Genomic DNA, 15,203 nt, shown 5'->3' on the forward strand with positions numbered 1-15,203 from the left:
CACAACAAATTAAGGATTTAATACATGATGATTTGAAAATTGTGAAAAGAATCCCGGATAAAATTTCGACTGTACGGAATCTAACTATAGAACAACAACGAGCCATGGGAAGACTGAAAAAGAACCCAGATATTATTATTAAACCAGCAGATAAGGGATCTAAGATTGTCTTAATGGACAAAGCTCAATATCTTATTGAAGCAGAGAGGCATTTAAGTAATCCAAAACATTATGAATTACTGGATCAACCTATACAGCTGGAGACTCAAATGTTGCTTAGACGGATAGTGGATCAACTCTATCAGGATAAATATATTTCATATAAACAAAAATGTTACCTTTATGCCCTAGCTCACCGCGTCCACGACAATTTTATCTTCTTCCAAAGATACATAAAGAACCACAGAAGTGGACAGTGCCATTTCAAGTTTCTCCAGGAAGGCCTATTGTGTCGGATTGCGGGAGTGAGTCGTATCGTATTGCAGAGTATCTAGATTCATTTTTAAATCCATTGTCACAACATGATAGTTATATTAAAGATACATATGAGTTTGTAAAGAAGGTACAGAATGTCGAAATACCCCAGGGGGCTTTCTTGTTTTCTATTGATATTGATTCTTTATATACAAATATTGAGACATCTCTTGTGCTGAAGGCCGTCAGTCAAAGTTTTGCTCAGAATCCTCAAGAAAATTGACCAGATGCCAGTTTTCTTACTTTATTGGAATTGGGATTAAACAGAAATGATTTTCAATTCCAGTCTAAGTTTTATCTACAGATACATGGCACAGCGATGGGCAAGAAATTTGCCCCAGCTTATACCAATATATATATGGCAGATTGGGAGAGAACGGCTTTTTTAAAATGCACCTATCTACCACTCTTATATACAAGATATCTGGATATTTTTGGTGTTTGGCCATATTCGGTTTTAGAATTTAAAAAATTTATTGCGATTCTGAGCACACATCATAGGTCTATTTCTCTAAAATATGAAATACAATATGAGAAATTGACATTCCTGGATACAGAGGTCTTTGTGGTAGCCAGAGTGGGACAGTTGAATATTTTAGGAACTAGAGTGTATTTCAAGCCCACAGACACCCATGCATTATTGCATAAGAAAAGTTTCCATCCTAAACCCACGTATAGGGGAATTATTAAATCCCAGCTGATACGTTTTGGGAGGATTTGTACAAATTGGGAGGATGTGGAATGGGCAACAAATGTGTTATTTAAAGTTCTGCGGAAACGGGGATATAGTCGGACTTTTTTAAGATCAGTTAAGATGGAAGTACAACATCAATATCCCCTTAAACAAAAATGCACTCAGTTAAACCAACAAAAGATAATCCCTCTGGTGACTATTTTTTCTCCTGGTATGGTGAGATTACATCAAAAAGTAAAAAAAAAAACGTTTTACACAACTCCAGGAGGAATTGATACCTTTTTCAAATTTTAAAATAATATCTGCATTTAGGCGAAATAAAAATTTGAAAGACCTTTTGGTGCATGCAGCTTTGCGTGGGAGGGTGACGCATGAATTACAGGAATTCTTTTTAATAAGGTCCTTTGTTGTGAATCAATTCTCAGGACATCGGATGCCTGTTTGGCAATGTTTAAATTATGACTCAGTTAATCTGATTTACTTGATTGAATGTAAGGTCTGCGGTAAAATGTATGCGGGGCAAACCCAGAATACATTACTAGCTAGACTGAAACAACATTTGTATTGCATCAATAGATCGGATACATCTACTGAGTTATATACACATTTTAAACAGCACGGGAAACAAGGTCTGAGAATCTGTGGTCTCGAATCGAAGGGTTTTTGGTCAACAGGTCAGAGACTGACTGCTGAGAGACGATAGATTCAAAGATTGCAAACGATGGTGCCAACAGGCTTAAATGAAAATTTGTTCTGAGGGTTTTTTCTGTTTGTGTGGTCTGTAGAGTTTTTTTGGGGAGAGATGTAGGTTAATATAGGTCAAGAGGACTGAAAGCTAAAGGGAATAAAAAAGCATGTGTTGCCCGTGCATTGACTGGATTCCTGATTTATTTTGGAGCTCAGGTTATTTTACTTTATTTCCCCTAACCTAACCCTAACCCTAACCCTGGCGGCCCACACAACAAAAAAGCAGTCTTACATATTTGTTTAATATGCGCTTGAATGACATATCCTGATCAAAAATGACTCCAAGATTTCTCACAGTATTACTAGAGGTCAGGGTAATGCCATCCAGAGTAAGGATCTGGTTAGACACCATGTTTCTAAGATTTGTGGGGCCAAGTACAATAACTTCAGTTTTATCTGAGTTTAAAAGCAGGAAATTAGAGGTCATCCATGTCCTTATGTCTGTAAGACAATCCTGCAGTTTAGCTAATTGGTGTGTGTCCTCTGGCTTCATGGATAGATAAAGCTGGCTATCATCCGCGTAACAATGAAAATTTAAGCAATGCCGCCTAATAATACTGCCTAAGGGAAGCATGTATAAAGTGAATAAAATTGGTCCTAGCACAGAACCTTGTGGAACTCCATAATTAACCTTAGTCTGTGAAGAAGATTCCCCATTTACATGAACAAATTGTAATCTATTAGATAAATATGATTCAAACCACCGCAGCGCAGTGCCTTTAATACCTATGGCATGCTCTAATCTCTAATAAAATTCTATGGTCAACAGTATCAAAAGCAGCACTGAGGTCTAACAGAACAAGCACAGAGATGAGTCCACTGTCTGAGGCCATAAGAAGATCATTTGTAACCTTCACTAATGCCGTTTCTGTACTATGATGAATTCTAAAACCTGACTGAAACTCTTCAAATAGACCATTCCTCTGCAGATGAGCAGTTAGCTGTTTTACAACTACCCTTTCAAGAATTTTTGAGAGAAAAGGAAGGTTGGAGATTGGCCTATAATTAGCTAAGATAGCTGGGTCAAGTGATGGCTTTTAAAGTAATGGTTTAATTACTGCCACCTTAAAAGCCTGTGGTACATAGCCAACTAATAAAGATAGATTGATCATATTTAAGATCGAAGCATTAAATAATGGTAGGGCTTCCTTGAGCAGCCTGGTAGGAATGGGGTCTAATAGACATGTTGATGGTTTGGATGAAGTAACTAATGAAAATAACTCAGACAGAACAATCGGAGAGAAAGAGTCTAACCAAATACCGGCATCACTGAAAGCAGCCAAAGATAACGATACGTCTTTGGGATGGTTATGAGTAATTTTTTCTCTAATAGTTAAAATTTTATTAGCAAAGAAAGTCATGAAGTCATTACTAGTTAAAGTTAAAGGAATACTCGGCTCAATAGAGCTCTGACTCTTTGTCAGCCTGGCTACAGTGCTGAAAAGAAACCTGGGGTTGTTCTTATTTTCTTCAATTAGTGATGAGTAGTAAGATGTCCTAGCTTTACGGAGGGCTTTTTTATAGAGCAACAGACTCTTTTTCCAGGCTAAGTGAAGATCTTCTAAATTAGTGAGACGCCATTTCCTCTCCAACTTACGGGTTATCTGCTTTAAGCTGCGAGTTTGTCAGTTATACCACAGAGTCAGGCACTTCTGATTTAAAGCTCTCTTTTTCAGAGGAGCTACAGCATCCAAAGTTGTCTTCAATGAGGATGTAAAACTATTGACGAGATACTCTATCTCACTTACAGAGTTTAGGTAGCTACTCTGCACTGTGTTGGTATTGAGGCTGCAGTTTGGCTAGACTTTACCACCATGACCTGTACCAGTAAGCTGTGCGAGTGGAACAACTTTGTTACAATGCCAGCCAGCTCGTGTTAAAAGGTAAATGGTGGGCAGCGCTAACATGGCCTTGAAAGCGGGAGCGTGCACACTGCGCGTCATACACACACCACCTGGAGTGGGTTCCAGGTGGCGGCGCGCTCGTGTGCGACTCGGGTTGGGTAAATGCTATGCCAAACACTGTGCATTCCGGGGCAGAGGTCTGGTCTGTGTGGGGGATTCCTTCACGGTTGTTGACAGTGCGTGCGGTCGAACGTGCGCTGTGGGTCCAGGGCTCTCTACTGTGGTAAGTCCATTCATTGTCACGTTGGCTTTGGGCTAAGTCCGTCACGGCTCTCTCTCCCCCTCCTGTCTGCGGGTGCGCACGACTCCACCGGCAGGCATAAGGAACCACAGTGCGTGCAGCGCATGTTCGAGTCGCCACCTCCTATAAAAGGGGCCGTTGCTTTGTCCACATTTTTGTTTGGCCTTCTACAGCTATGTGCATTGCTTCAAAGAGGGTGCCCTCTGCTGATGCGGTGGGTGTGGTGCATGGGACTGACTGCCTGATCTGATTAATATGGTGAGGTTGTTCTTTTGTTGCTTATGTTGTTGTTTGCAGTGTTTTGTATTTAGTAGTTTTCTTTAAATTTGTATCTGGGTTGGGTCCTTGCTCAGTCCATATTAATCAGGATTAAAGGTGAACAATTTAACTTTATCCTAAGTTCAATATAAAATGTGAACAATTTAATATAACAACTGGTTAAAGGTGAACAATTTAACTTTGTGCAAAGTGCAACATAATGCCTGATGGAAATGTGCAATATAACGTTGTGAAAAAACGGTGCCATGAAATGATAAATGTGTAATTTGTGATATGTTTTATTTATATGTTTTAAAGCAATTGTGAAGAATAAATCTATGTTGTGATAAACACACCTCTCTGTTTCCTGTACCTAGTGCAGCCTTTTTGTAACAAATTGGGGATATGGTCCCAGGACCATATCCCTGGGTGGCGTTGTTGGCCCTTTTATCTAAAATTAAATTAGTTCCTTTTTAATCAGAATGACCAAACCCAACACAACTCCACTTCCCCACACTTGGCATTGTTGGCAGGACGGAAATGATGTACAGGTGTGATCACTTCAGTAGTATTTATGAATTGTTCTTTTGTTGTGACTTTTGTTTTGCACCTTTTATATTTGGTGTTTTGTTGTGGATAGGCACAGTTAGACAAGGCAAAGGTATTTTTTTTCAGGACCCAAAACTTGAGGTTGGTAGAATTTTTAAATTTTTTTTTTTCCTTGCTGAAAGGTGGGTGTGTGTATCCACAGCCAGTATGGAGGAGGAGCTTCAACAGCTCACAGAGCAACTGGCTCAGCTTAAAGCAGACCGTGAGTGACTTCTCCAGGAGGTAGCACTGGCCCTAGTTGAGTTATCCAGGCTCCAGGCGGTCCTGCTGGCAGTGTTCCTTCAGGGATTTCACCTGTGTCCACAAAGCGTGCTGTTATACCCCGTGGTCATAAATGGTCCCTATTTAAGGGTAAGACTGGTATAACCTTGGGTGTGTGGACAGAGGAGGTTTAAGTTGGTAGGCGTGCCTGTTACCTCGTTATAAGGAACAAGGCAGTATTCATTTGAGATCAGCTGGACAGTGAGGTTAAGAGTGAGACTGATTGGGAGGACACGGCTCAAATACCGATGCTTCAGGAACTGTATGGCTGTGCGCTGACGTGTGGTTGTGCACTGGACTTTCTTTTCCAGGCGACCCCAAGACTGAGGAGCTTTACAGGAGTTTTGGTGGGCTTGATGGTAAACAAATTCTCAGGCTTGGGGTCGTTTTGTCTAACTACTCAGGTTGACATGGGTGGAATGGAGCTTCGTGGTTTGTTGGACAAAAGGTCCATGGAGTCTACCATTTCGGAAAGTTTTGTTTAGGAGGTATGTTGGGCTGTGGGGCACAGAACAACTGAGAACAATGAACGAACAGAACAGCAAAATGAGGACACTAATTGTTGAAGCTTTGTAGGTGGAATTCTTTGCCATTCTTGCTTGATGTACGACTTCAGCTGTTCAACAGTCCGGGGTCTCCGTTGTCGTATTTTGCGCTTCATAATGCGTCACACATTTTCAATGGGCAACAGGTCTGGACTGCAGGCAGGCCAGTCTAGTACCCGCACTCTTACTACGAAGCCACGCTGTTGTAACACGTGCAGAAAGTGGCTTGGCATTGTCTTGCTGAAATAAGCAGGGACATCCCTGTAAAAGACGTTGCTTGGATGGCAGCATGTGTTGGTCCAAAACCTGGATGTACCTTTCAGCATTGATGGTGCCATCACAGGTGTGTAAGTTGTCCATGCCATGGGCACTAACACACCCCCATACCATCACAGATGTGTAAGTTGTCCATGCCATGGGCACTAACACACCCCCATACCATCACAGATGTGTAAATTGTCCATGCCATGGGCACTAACACACCCCCATACCATCACAGATGCTGGCTTTTGAACTTTGCCCTGGTAACAATCTGGATGGTCTTTTTCCACTTTGCGTCTGTCCATTTCAAATGAGCTCGGGCCCAGAGAAGGCGGCGGTGTTTCTGGATGTTGTTGATGTTTGGCTTTCACTTTGCATGGTAGAGTTTTAACTTGCACTTGTAGATGTGTTAACTGACAATGGTTTTCTGAAGTGTTCCTGAGCCCCCACGGTAAGATCCTTTACACAATGATGTCTGTTTTTAATGCAGTGCCACCTGAGGGATCAAAGGTCACGGCCATTCAATGTTGGTTTTCAGCCTTACATTTTAAAATTGCAATACATTTGGCTGAATCCATTATATACAACCATGATTTCAATGTGCTTCAATGGAAAACACGTTTGCTTTCCATCAACAGTTGATTTGAAGCCATCCTATATCGTAGTGATGGTCAAATGAAGGTCAAACTCCTCATGAAGCATGTGGAGTTTTCCATGAGCCCACTAGATGGCAGTATATATTTAAAAAAGTTCAAAGCTCAATGATTTTCAGTTTCCTTCAAAGCCATTATAGAATAGACTATGGCACCTAGAGGACTCAGAAAAACCACCAAATACAGCATGAGGTCTCATTTGCCTGTCACTACTATACAGGATTTGAGGCCCTTTGGTACCCAAGCTTACACCCGGACACAGTGAAGCAGATTAGAGTCTATGACGCCCCTGGATGGGATGCCAGTCCACCACAGGTTACTTCCCCAGTCACGGCCAGTACCCATTTGCAGCTGGGTGGACTGAGACAATGCACATGTGGACGAAGTGTCATGTCCAAGAACAAAGATCAGTACCCTGAAGCACTCACTTAGAAACTGGCCCCAATCACTATATTAGCAGTCTGACTACTAAACCACAAAGCCACCTGCGCTGCTCGACATGAACAAGAACTGAACAGATCAACATTGATTTTAATCTTCTTCAAAATGTTTCTTTCCATGGCATTCTTCAGTGTTCTCTCCATATGTCACAAAGATATGATCTGCATAAACATCAGAATTCTAATTTGATCTGAATGTAACCTCTCATTATATTTGCATTGTTTAAAGCAATGAGTGAACTGAAATTCACACCTTTTCTTCAACTGGGCATTAATATTAAATAGCATCCTTGAAGGGCTGTTTCTACAAATGTAAAACACACATCAAACTAATGAGGCATGAGTTAGCAATTTATTGTTATTGACATAGTTAACATGGTTAACTGCTTTGAAAATCATACAATAAACCTCTTACATTTTGTGTGAGGATCCCCTGTGTCAGAGAGAACACTGTAGGAATATACATACACTATATCTTATTGGCAACTAGATATGTTTTAGTACATTCTCCTCTTCCAGGAAATCATGTACAATATACATGTTAAAAAATATAGTTTGTCTGCACTGCGATTACTGGTGTTTCCCACCTTTTCTTTGTTCAGGATGTCAGAATTCACATTCACGTGTTACAGGTTCTTGCATGGGGTTGTACTTTTTTTTATATTCATCACATATGCATAGAAGGCACGTACGTCTATGCATCTAAATTGCTTAAAAAACAAATTAGGAGCAGTTTCATCATTTAGGAAGAAAATGATAAACAAGAATAGACAAAGTATTCACGAGCAGCCGCACTCGCGCGCATTTCCACACGCCACAGGACAGTAAACACTACAAGCAGGCAGTCAGATGAACATCAGACGAGTACGAAGTTGTTTCATGATAAAACTGCATACAGTACAACATACTACAGAACATCTCTTAACTCAGTCGAAGGATGGTGTTCACCAAGGAATAAAATTCAAAGAACACTTGATGTGATGCAGTGGAATAAAATTCAAAGAACACTTGATGTGATGCAGCAGCCGTATGTTAGCAAAGACCCCCCCCCCCCCCCCCCCCCCCCCCCCCCAAAAAAAAAACAAAACAAAACACTGATATAATAATTCTGTGGTGCAGAAAGAAGCCACTCGGGTTCTGATCAGTTGCTGGTGAGAACTGTCCCTCAAGGCAAAGAGTCACTTCTTCCTTCTCTTGGTTCACTCTCTCTCTCACATACACACACACGGAATTGCCATGGCAAGTTTAATCGTAACGCCCCAGTTTCTCAAGGCAAGTAATGTGTACAGCATGAGAAGGCTTTACAAAAAAAACAAAAAAAAAAAACAATCTGATGAAGCGAGTTGTGTCTCACTGAAGCCAAAGGTGAACACATGGTGTTTAGTTTGATGTTAACAGAAACAACAAAATGGTTCTTGATGAGATTCTTGACAAAAAGCTCCCCTGTGTGTACCAGGACGAGTTTATATGTACAAATTACTGAATTCAGCAGACTAGCACAGTGCCACAAATCTATCACCACAATCAACATTCAGAGCTGTGTGATTGTTTCTTACATTGGTGAATTTAAAATTAAGTACATGTGGTGCTCAGAATAGGCAATGGTACTGAGTAGCAGGGCTGCAACTAATGAATACTTTCACAATCAGTTAATTTGGCAGTTATTTTCTTGATGAATCAATTGGTTGGTCCATTAAATGTCAGGAAACGGTGACGTGTCAAAAAGTGTCTCCCAAAACCAAAGATGATATCCACAAATGTCTTGTTTTGTCCACAACCCAAACATAGTGTTTAATGTCTGAGAGGAATTAAGAAATAGCAGTGAAGCCAGAAAATATTCACATTTAAGAATCTGAAATCAAAGAATCTGCACTTAAAAAAAACAAAACAAAACAATTAATTATGAAAACAGTTGGCGATTAATTCATTAGTTGATTAATCAATTATTCGTTGCAGCTCTACTTCACAGGCTTCGTCTTTAAAAATGAAAAAGTTAATAGTATGCACTTAAGTGTTCCAAACAACCTTGCATGTGTCGATACACGAGATACGCAAGACTCTCTCTGAAATGTTACTGTTGTCATACTGACATGAACATGTCAGTATGACAACAGTAACATTGAGAAGTGCACGCGTGAAAGAGGTGAAGAAAATGTCCCCCCGCCCAGAAACTTCCTAAATAACACTTAGGTAGCCTAGAAGTCTAATTAAGGCTAGACTGTAGCTGCTGCTGCGCTGCTTGATAAAACAAAAAGTGCAGCATTAAGGACATTCAGCTCGAGCTCAGGAATGGTCCACAAAAGTCTCACAAACACTGTGTACCTGAAATCAAAGCGCAAAAAGAATTCCCACACCAAAACACCCGTATGGACGTCAGAGGGTCAGGAATCAACAGTAAGTATTGGGTGAAATGATTTGAGCCTATCTGTGACGCCCTCCCAGAATGAGTTTCTTTGCCCTATTTTTCTTTTGGTGGTCCACACACTCCTGTTAGCAGTGCTGCAACTAGCCTACAAAGTGTTCCTCCATTACGGTCTGACTTCCTGAAAGTCCACATACACAATCCCCTTAAAAAAAAAAAAAAAATAGTCAGAATAAGTCAAAATAACCTTGAGTTTTGGAGAGGATGAAAAGAAAATGCCAAGAGCACTGTAGCAAACAGTCAACCATCGATCAATATTTTCTGAGCAGCTGAAAGCCATCCAGAACTTGGGGCATCTTCAAGACCCCCCCTCCTCTTGGGAAATCCACTGCCTGCCTTTTCACCGTGACTGACTAAATATATCAACCAATTAAGTGTCAATTTGCCTGAGCGTTGTGGTCAGAGACTTGACAGCAATACATTCCGTTCAGTTCATTTTCTCAAATCCTTCAACTTAAAGTCTTGGACCAGTGTCTGAACAGGAACCACCAGTTAGGCTCAAAACCTTCCCTCCAACCCTTATACACCATGATGCCAATATGTCTTCATTCACAAACATTACACTACATATATATATATATATATATATATATATATATATATATATACATAAACACAAAAAAAGAAAAGTAATTAATCACTGGAAATTTTGACCCACTTTCTTGCTGCTGTTTTAAAGGCTTAATGGTTCAAATAAACTTTACACAGATTGTGAAATGTGGTAAGAACTCTAAGATGCTCACAAACTCTAGGAAGCTCTCAAGAAACTCCTATTTTCCACCTAAAAACCATCAATATCATTTTCCTTTGGTTAAAAAAAAGACTGAAAATGAGAGATGAGCAAAGATTTGTGAGAATCTCTCTGGGAGCAGAGTGCCGTTTGCAGCCCTTTTATGTATGAGTTCAAAAAATGCTATAGTCAAACCTTGGTTCTGAGGGGAATTTAGCATATTAGCTTGTGAAAGGCTCTTCTCATGATCACAGTGGTTTAAAGTATGACTAAGAGGGCAAACGTTCACATAGGCTGAGCGAGCAGAGAACGACCCTGGTATCTGATCTCTCTCACACATTCCGTTTTGGATTTTTCTGTCTATTACAGTCAAGTCTCAGGCGTCAAGGTGTGGCTGGCAAAAACAAACAAACAAAAACTATCAGGATCCTAAAGGAGAGAGAGAAAAAAAAACATATAAATTTTCTACTTGTTACTTACAAGTAAGAATACCAACATCGTGGTCAAAATGAGCAGCATCCCTGATTTTCAAGTACATAATTGACATCATCTTCCGTTTAAAATGCAAAAGAATCATGTTTGTACAATCAAACTTTAAACCAGATTATCAAACACTAAACTAGAAATCAGTGACGTTTTGCATGCTGATGTTTTTATCTACACTTTGTTCATTTCCACTTTGTTTCAGGCTCTCCATCACAATGGCCTAAGCAGTGGGTCACCCCTACGAGGCTGGTCAGCTTGAGATTTCTTCCTTACACATGACAGAGGGAGTTTTTCCTTACCACTGTCGCCTAGACAGATGGACAAAATGGTTGCCGTGCTTATTTTTATGTACATATTTTCATATATGGTCAGAATTAAATGCAAACAAAGCCATTTTGTTTACTGTAATCAAAACATTTTTAAAAATGCCCAAAGTTATTTGGCAACAAGAACAAAACAAAATGCTTTCATGAAGTGACACACACACACACACACACACACACACACACACACACACACACACACACACACACACACACACACACACACACACACACACACACACACACACACACACACACACACACACACACACACACACAAAAAAAAATCAGACATATGTAAAATGTATGCTGGACAGTTGTTGGCACCCTTTGATGAATTCACAGTGAATCATCACTTTTACAGCCAGTTTTCTTCAGATAAGTCGGGATGGATACATGAACATTTCCAAATCACTAAATGTGTCTTGGACTTTATTTACATCAGTTATGAAGAAATTCAAACAGTATGGTACTCTCTGGTAAATGTGCGTGGAGTAGACAGTTCTCAAAAACAGTGACTGTGCAAGATGTCTAGTGAGGAAAGCCACCAAGACACCCAAACAACTCTGAAGAAGTGAAAGGCTTCTGTGGCTGTGATTGGAGAAATTGGGCACAGTGCATGTTTTGTGTGTTGCACCACCACTCACAGCTTCATAGTGAAGTGGAGAAAGGAAGGGTTTTCATACAACAAAACAAATCCAGGCTTGACTGTCATGTACCTTCTGGCATACTGTAGCTAAAATTTCACATCTTTTTTTTTTTTTTAATAAAATCCTTCTCTGTGCCATTCCACCATGATACTGTATAACTGGTGATGCAAAATTCAAAACTTGCACTATATACAATTTCTACAGACATAGCTACAGAAGCCTATAACTTCTTCAGGGTTGTCTTGGGTGCCTTGGTGGCTTTCCTCACTCTTTCTTGCATGGTCTCAGTTTTTGAGAACTGTCTACTCTGCACAGATTTAACACAGAGTACCATACTATTTCTATTTCTTCATAATTGGTGTAAATAAAGTCCAAGACATATTCAGTGACTTGGAAATGTTCATGTATCCATCCCCTGACTTGTCTGAAGAAAACTGGCTGTAAAAGTGATGAGTAACTGTGAATTCATCAAAGGGTGCAAAGATTGTGTCCAGCATACATTTTATGAAACCATTTTGTTTTGTTTTTGTTCCCAAATAACTTTGGACATTTTTAAAAATATTCTGAGTAAACAAAACTGGTTTGTTTTCATTTACTTCTGACCATATATTAAAATGTATACATAAAGTATAGGGGTGCCAACAATTTTTTGTATGTGCTTGCTCAGCAGGGTTGGTAAGGTTTAGCCCTTACCCATGTGAAGCACCTCGGGGGAACTTTACTGTGATTTGGCACTTTATAAATAATTCATCAAGCCCACATGAGGTTTCGTCTTCATAATGGTGAAAAAATATAATTCCAAAAGCTACAAGACAATCACCTTGATTCAGTTTGTAATGTTATCATTGTTCACAGCCACAAATCTGTGAAGAAGCTTCTGGAATGATGTGCTAAGAAACTCACTGAGGATTAAACCCAAGTACAGATTTTTGGGAATGCAGAGCATCAGTATGTATGGAGGCCATGAGTTGCAGTAAATAAACACCTTCAAAAAAATAAAAAAATTCAGGCCCAGTAGTCTTCACATTGTGAGGTGCACACAGAAATGCAAAGTTTTAGTGATGTGATTATTACGTAATCCTACCACAGTCCTATAACCCCAGTTCCAATGAAGTTGGGACCTTGTGTAAAATGTAAATAAAAACAGAATACAATGATTTTCAAATCCTCTTCAACCTATATTCAATTGAATACACCACAAAGACAAGATATTTAATGTTCAAACTGATAAACTTTATTGTTTTTGTGCAAATATTTGCTCATTTTGAAATGGATGCCTGCAACAGGTTTCAAAAAAGCTGGGACAGTGGTATGTTTACCACTGTGTTACATCACTTTTCCTTCTAACAACACTCAATAAGCGTCAATAAGAACTGAGGACACTAATTGTTGAAGCTTTGTAGGTGGAATTCTTTCCCATTCTTGCTTGATGTACGACTTCAGTTGTTCAACAGTCCGGGGTCTCCATTGTCCTATTTTGCGCTTCATAATGCGCCACACATTTTCAGTGGGCGACAGGTCTGGACTGCAGGCAGGCCAGTCTAGTACCCGCAGTCTTTTACTACAAAGCCACGCTGTTGTAACACGTGCAGAATGTGTCTTGGCATTGTCTTGCTAAAATAAGCAGGGACGTCCATGCCATGGGCACTAACACACCCCCATACCATCACAGATGCTGGCTTTTGAACTTTGCTCTGGTAACAATCTGGATGGTATTTTTCCTCTTTTGTCCAGAGGACACGACATCGATGATTTCCAAAAACAATTTGAAATGTGGACTCATCAGACCACAGCACACTTTTCCACTTGGCGTCTGTCCATTTCAAATGAGCTCGGGCCCAGAGAAGGCGGCGGTGTTTCTGGATGTTGTTGATGTTTGACGTTCACTTTGCATGGTAGAGTTTTAACTTGCACTTGTAGATGTAGCGACGAACTGTGTTAACTGACAATGGTTTTCTGAAGTGTTCCTGAGCCCACGCGGTAAGATCCTTTACACAATGAAGTTGTTTTTTAATGCTGTGCCGCCTGAGGGATCAAAGGTCACGGGCATTCAGTGTTAGATTTCGGCCTTGCCGCTTATGTGTAGAAAGTTCTCCAGATTCTCTAAATCTTCTGATTATATTATGGACTATAGATGATGGAATCCCTAAATTTCTTGCAACTGAATGTTAACAAACATTGTTTTTAAACTGTTGGAATATTTTTCATGCAGTTGTTCACAAAGTGGTGATCCTCACCACATCTTTGCTTGTGAACGGCTGAGCCTTTTGGGGATGCTCCTTTTATACCCAATCATTACACTCACCTGTTTGAATGTTTGAGCATCCATCAACTTTCCCAGTCTTTTGTTGCCCCGTCCCAACTTTTTTGAAACGTGTTGCAGGCATCCATTTCAAAATGAGCAAATATTTGCACAAAGACAAAAAAGCCTATTAGTTTGAACATTAAATATCTTGTCTTTGTGGTGTACTCAATTGAATATAGGTTGAAGAGGACTTGCAAGTCATTGTATTCTGTTTTTATTTACAGTTTACACAACATCCCAACTTCATTGGAATTGGGGTTGTATAAAGCTTGATGATTGGATTAAACTATTTTCCCAATGAGTGGGTATTGTCACACAGCAAAATCAATTAAGCCTATTTAAAAACTACCCAAAGTATAGGATCACTCAGTTTCAGGATTACGCACCTCACTGCTGACCACTCAACGGGTACAAGCAATATATTTGGGTATAAGTAAAATTTAATGTGCATATTTATTGGCAGAATCTCCTCAGTCACAACTGGCAGATATCACGGTGCTCGTGCAAGCCACTAGTTTCTTCAAAGTTTAACTTGTCATGTGAAGCATTTCAAAACAAAAGCCAAACAAAATTGGCCTTTTTTAAAAAAGACACTTAGCCTTCAACAACGCAGATGTCTTGTGTGAAAAAGGAGTTTCAACAGCACCAACTGACCACGAAAACAGTGAAACAGCACTTCACGGGAAAAAAGACTGCATTGCAAAGTATATAACTATCCAAGGAGAGAGGAGGTGGTGTTCATGTCTGGTTTTTGTTGATAGGAATCAAAATGTGTCAAGATTGTGATATCTGCTGCTTTCCATGAAAACTCTTGACTGCTAACTTTAACTGAAGCAGACAGCAAGCTGTTTAATGCAACACTGCACTGCTGTCAGCTGACCTCCCCTTAGAAATAATAAAAAGCCAAATAATGGCAAATCACTTAAAAAAAAAAAGTTGCTCCACTGAAGACTGTGGAGGAAAGCCACAGTCAAAGTGCTGCAGATGCTCTGAGATGATAAGCATCCAAATTAATGAATATTTGACATTATTAAAAAAAAAAACTCTGGCCTAGCAGGGGATCTTGTTGGCCTGGCATTGCACCAGGCCTATAATGCTGTATAGGAAACACTGACCCTATTTTCCAGTAAAACGTGGTGGAGAATCCATCATGCTGTGCGGCTGCTTTGCTGCCTCTGGTACTGGAGGCACTGAAAATAT

At 39.9% G+C, this 15,203-nt stretch overlaps 1 protein-coding gene across 4 annotated transcripts in view; it reads right to left on the minus strand.

Moving 5' to 3' along the window:
* Positions 1-7,417: 7,417 nt before the first annotated feature.
* The window catches only part of ptpn11a (protein tyrosine phosphatase non-receptor type 11a), a 165,980-nt gene continuing 158,194 nt past the window's right edge, over positions 7,418-15,203 (minus strand). For 2 of the 4 annotated variants that reach the window (XM_034191748.1, XM_034191746.1), the window contains exon 16: positions 9,342-10,668. The gene's annotated coding sequence lies outside the window, so the exon portion shown is untranslated. Of the gene's footprint in view, positions 7,739-9,341; positions 10,669-15,203 lie in introns of those variants that run through there. The other 2 variants (XR_004565926.1, XM_034191747.1) reach the window with 2 other exon arrangements.

Source organism: Thalassophryne amazonica, chromosome 17 (genome assembly GCF_902500255.1).
Source record: "Thalassophryne amazonica chromosome 17, fThaAma1.1, whole genome shotgun sequence".
Classification (NCBI taxonomy): Eukaryota; Metazoa; Chordata; class Actinopteri; order Batrachoidiformes; family Batrachoididae; genus Thalassophryne; species Thalassophryne amazonica.